Here is a 6,000-nt window from a genome sequence, read left to right as displayed (position 1 = left end):
ACCTTTATTGTCATCTTGCAAGCAACAGTTGTACAGTGCAAAATGAAAAGACGTTTCCCAGGGAATAGCGGAGCATCGCACATGAAATTTAAAACATTTCACACATAATACTAAAAACAATCCAGTCCCTGATGGAACAGTATAAATAGTTAAAAGCAGGTAAAACACAACGTTAAAATACAATAAACCAATCATAAAATGTCCGGGGCAGCTGATTTGAGTGGCCAGTGCCAGTTATTAAAGTGGCCAGTGCCAGTTATTAAAGTGTCCGTGCCAGCCGCAGAATCAAGTGACTGTGAGTACAGAGTGACTGTTTAGCAGCCTCACAGCCTGTTGGAGGAAGCTGTTTAGCAGTCTTGTAGTCCGGGCTTTGATGCTTCGATATCTCTTGCCTGATGGCAGGAGGTCCAGGTGTATGTGGAGGGGGTGCAGTTTGTCCTTAGCAATTCTCTGTGCTTTTTTCAGACAGCGGCTCTGGAACAGTTCTTGTACCGAGAGTAGGGAGACGCCAATGATCCTCTCTGCTCCCCTCACTACCCTCTGCAGAGCCTTCCTGTCCGAGCAGTTGCAGGTGGAGTACCACGTATTTATGCAGTACGTGAGTACAGACTCCACCGTACCCCTGTAGAAAGTCCTGAGGATGTTGGTGGGGAGTGAGGCCTGTTTTAGTTTCCTCAGGAAGTGCAGTCGCTGATGGGCCCGTTTGACGGTCCCAGTGGTGTTCCTGGACCAGGTGAGGCTGTCTGTAATTTGCACACCGAGGAACTTTATGCTCTCCACTCTCTCCACTGTAGTGCCACTGATGTTGAGGGATGTATGCTTTGGCTGCGCCCTCCTGAAGTCGACAACCATCTCCTTCGTTTTGTCGACATTTAATTCTAGATTATTTTTGCCGCACCAGTCTCCTGCCTTCTCCCCATTACCTCTGACACCCGTATCAATCAAGAATCTATCAATCTCCTCCTGAAAAATGTCCATTGACTTGACCTCCACAGCTGTCTGTGGCAATGAATTCCACAGTTCACCACCGTCTGACTTAAGAAATTCCTGCTCATCTTCTTCCTAAAGGAATGTCTTTTAATTCTGAGGCTGTGGCCACTGGTCCTAGACTCTCCCACTAGTGGAAACATCCTCTCCAAATCCACTCCATCCAGGTTTTTACCAGGCTGGGACAGACGGCAACAGCTTCACACCGTGTCCCAAAGCTTGTGTCCTGTCCTGCATCACCCAAGGCAGCAGAGAATTTATAGGAGAGGGCAAGCACTGTAACAAAGTAGCTCACGGTGGTTTGGGTAACATTCAGGAATGTCTATGCATGGCACATCATGAATATTACTGAAGAACGGTCTTGACCCGAAATATAATCCATACCTTTTCTCCAGAGATGCTGCCTGACCCACTGAGTTACTCCAGCACTCTGTGACATATCACCTATCCATGTTCTCCACAGATGCTGCCTGACTCACTGAGTTACTCCAGCACTCTGTGATATGTCACCTATCCATGTTCTCCACAGATGCTGCCTGACCCACTGAGTTACTCCAGCACTCTGTGACTATTTTCCCTTCTCCCAAACCCACTCTCCCCCCTCCTTTCCTATGCTCCTTTCCACCCATAAACCTCTCTGCCTTTACATTTCACTCCTCTTTCAAATCTGCTCTACTTATCTACATGCATATTTCTTCTTCACTTTTTAGTCATAGAATGATGCAGTGTGGAAACAGGCCCTTCAGCCCAACTTGCCCACACCGATCAACATGTCCCATCTAAACTAGTCCCACTCACACGCATTTGGCCCATGTCCCTCTAAATCTGTCATATCCATGTACGTGTCCAAACGTCTCTTAAACATTAGGATAGCCCCAGCCTTAACTACCTCCTCTGGCAGCTCGTTACATACACCCAGCAACCTTTGTGTGAAAAAGCTACCTCAGATTCCTGTTAATTTCTGTAATATTGGTCATAGATTTGGTGCAAAAATGCTCTAAAACATGGCTCAGAATGCATCAGAGAGCATCTAAAACCTCTGAGCTTCCAGGGCCCTTATGCGGTTCCTGGACCGTGGCATCGAGGGACTTCACACTTCGCGCTCGTGATGTGCAGAGTGCACACACTATTTCACATTATATTTTTTGTAATCCTGTCATGCCACCCCCCTTTTTGAAAAGCTTTGTACGGGCCTGCGGCTATCTTTCACTCTTGACTCGTGCTCATGAGATTGATTTCAAGATGCTCAGATGATCTTCGAATGCGGTCATTGCTCCGAGCGCCAAATCCCTTCAGCTGTACCTGCAACTGAAGCTATGGGTGGATTAGTAGACCTTGAAGAGGCATTGACACTTTGTTTTTATGTAGAGGGGTAATGGAGGTATGGTATGTGATTTGAGAGTAATGTATCATCTGCGGGGGAAAAGAAATTACGACTTACTCGACACCGCTGCTAAAAATGGCACTGGTAAATGTGCAGAGTTAAAAAAACAAATGAACTGCAAATAAACTGAATAAGTACAGATTATCTGGTGTTTTGTGCGTGGAAGCTTGTTGTGTGCGCTACACAGGCAACCAGACAGTATTACTGTGTTTAAACAATAAATAAAATGTGTCTCTTGTTGTCGGGGGGGGGGGGGGGGGGGGGGGGGGGGAGGAGATGCCTATCCAAAAGTCTCTTAAACGCCTCTATCGTATCTGCCTCCACCACCACCATGACAATGCGTTCCAGGCCCCCGCCACGCTCTGTGTAAAAAACCTGCCCTGCACATCTCCATTAAACTTTCCCCCCGCACCTCATTGTTATGCCCTCTAGTGTTGGGAATTTCCATCCCGGGAAAAGGGTTCTGTCTATCCTGTCTATGCTGCTCATAATTTTATATACTTCTATCAAGTTCCAGAGAAAATAATCCAAGTCTATCCACCCTCTAATCCACGCAAACGTTCTAATCCTGGTAAACCTCCTCTGCACTCTCTCCAAAGACTCCATATCTTTGCTGTAATGGGACGACCAGAACTGCACTTGCAAATGCTCATGGAGCACTGCATTTACCAAAATCTTATAGAGCTGCATCATGACTTCCTAATTCTTATATTCAATGTCCCTACCAATCAAGGCAAGCTTACCATACGCCTTCTTTACCACCCTATCGACTTGTGCTGCTACCTTTAGTGAGCAATGAACTTGGACTCCAAGATCCCTCTGCACATCATTGCTCTTAAAGGTCTTGCCATTAACTGTACGCTCCCTCCTTACAGTCAACCTCCCAAAGTACATCACCTCACACATGCTCGGATTAAAGTCCATCTGCCATTTATTTGCCCATTTATGCCTCTGGTCTATATCCTGCTGTATCTTCTCACAACATTATTCACTGTCTGTAACTCCTCCAATTTTAGTGTCATCAGCAAACGTACTCACCAATCCGTCTACATTTACTTCTATGTCAATACTTCTATTTATATATATCACAAACAGCAGAGGTGCCAGCACAGATCCCTGTGGAAATCCACTGGCCTCAGACCATCAGCCAGAATATCTATCTGCCACCTCACCCTCTGATTAGTTTGGAGATACAACGTGGAAACAGACTCTTCGGCCCACCAAGTCCGCGCCGACCAGAGATCACCGGTACACTAGTTCTATCCTACACGTTAGGAACAAATTACAGAAGCCAATTAACATACAAACCTGTACCATTTTGGCATGAGGGAGGAAACCAGAGCACTCTTTCATGTACTCTATCACATCATTGAAGTTGATCCAAACAACAACAGTAGTACCATCATTAACTTTAAAGATCGGATTGGCAGTGTTCACATAATCATGAGTGTAAAGAGAGAGAGATATATAATTCAGAGACAGGCTCCAAGAGAGGAAGGATAATTCAGCAAGTGGCTTGAAGATTTCAGTGACATTAAAGACAAGTCAGATGCAGAATATTGATGTCCACGTGGAGTATGACAGATTGCCTCCTTTTATATCACAATTTCAAGGAAAGTATCTCAAATTATTTCTAGTGTTTGTATTTATATTACTTTATTAGTGATTTGTTTATTTGTTTTTTTAATCAAAAACTTTTATCAAAAGTTCTGGATTATGGTGCTCTGTTTAACTGTCTTTTCCTTCCTGGATGGATTCAGGCTGAACTCAGAGGATAGTTTTCTAAAAAAAAACTTACATTTTTTGTTAAAGCTGGAAAGGATAAAGCAGTATACTCATTCTTAGTAATAAGCTCATTCTAAAATGGACAAATCTTGTCCTTGTGCACCACCAACTGGCCAGAAGAGTGTTTCAATTATACCATCAAAAAAGGTTGTTTACGCACTAAAGGTAAGAACCAAAAGGAAGTGGAAGTATCTTCAATAGATTTACATATATATATGTATGACATTAACAAAGCCAACGACATTTAGCACTTCAGGACAACGGTATTGAAGTTTCAGAATCCTAACCAGTATTTGCTTAGAGGGTGATACGTGCTGGCTGTACTAAATTGCCATAAAAATAAACTTTAATTTAATTTTAGAGGTACAGCATGGAAACAGGCCCTTGGACCCACCAAGTCCATGTTGACCATCGATTACCCATTCACACTGGTTCTATGTTATCCCACTTTCTCATCCACTCTCTACTTATTTGGGGCAATTTTACAGAGGCCAATTAACCTACAAACCCATACGTGTTTGGGATGTGGGGGGAAACCAGATCACCTGAAGGTAATCCATGCAGTCACAGGGAAAACATGCAAACTCCATACAGAAAGCGTCCAAAGTCAGGATCGAACCCGGGTCTCCGGTGCCATGAGGCAGCAGCTCTACCATCTGCACCACAGTGCCGCCCTTGTATACATATATAATTCACCAGTCCAAACCTCATGAAGCATCCTACAGTGAACGGATATTTCTCAAGCACTGTTTCTGATGAAAGGTTGGAACAGAGGGCCTGTCCCACTTTCCCGAGTTACTCACGAATTCTCCCGAGTTTTCCCCTTGATTCAAACTCGGAGAATGTCCGTAACGAGTCCGTAGGAGTCCGTAGATATTTCGTAGCGGCTCGTTATGCCAGCCGTAGGTACTCGGGGCATCAGGTAAGTTGGGACGTTTTTTCGGCCTGATGAAAAATGTCCACGAGTAAAAAAATAGCCCCGAGTGCCTGTTTATTTGTGGGTGTCAGATTTGGCCTTTGATTCCTTGGTCCGCCAAAACCACACGCAAAAACTCAGAGATTTTTTCCATTTCGCTAGCGAATTCACTTTTACATTCACTCATGCACTCCTCAAAACATTTGGATATTTCTATGTACACTTTTTAAAATAAAATCCTTCCCCCCCCCCTTCACTCATCTTGTCGCCTCCTGCTGGCCAGCGACCATAACGGCTGCTGCCGCCCGGCTCTGCTCAAAAAACGCCTAAATCTTTCTTATTTCGCTGGCGATTATCGCTGCTGCCGCCCGGCTCTCCTCCACCGCTATTTCATCTTTTATAATTGACTCCAGCATCTTCCCCACCACCGATGTTAGGCTAACTGGTCTATAATTCCGTTTTCTCTCTCCCTCCTTTCTTAAAAAGTGGGATAACATTAGCTACCTTCCAATCTACAGGAACTGATCCTGAATCCATAGAACATTGTAAAATGATCACCAATGCGTCCACGATTTCTAGATCCTCCTTAAGTACCCTGGAATGCAGACCATCAGGGGACCACCTGGGGATTTATCAGCCTTCAGTTCCATCAGTCTACCCAACATCATTTCCTGCCTAATGTGAATTTTCTTCAGTTCCTCCATCACCCTAGGTCCTCTGGCCACTCGTACATCTGGGAGATTGTTTCCAAATTACCTGTTCAACTCCTCTGCCATTTCCTTGTTCCCCATAATAAATCCACCTGTTTCTGTCTTCAAGGGACCCACATCTGTCTTAACTATTTTTTTCCTTGTCACATACCTAAAGAAGCTTTTACTATCCTCCTTTATATTCTTGGCTGGCTTACCTTCGTACCTCATCTTTTCTC

The sequence above is a fragment of the Amblyraja radiata genome, chromosome 10, assembly GCF_010909765.2.
Source record: "Amblyraja radiata isolate CabotCenter1 chromosome 10, sAmbRad1.1.pri, whole genome shotgun sequence".
NCBI classification, from domain to species: domain Eukaryota; kingdom Metazoa; phylum Chordata; class Chondrichthyes; order Rajiformes; family Rajidae; genus Amblyraja; species Amblyraja radiata.
This window is presented reverse-complemented; position numbering follows the sequence as displayed.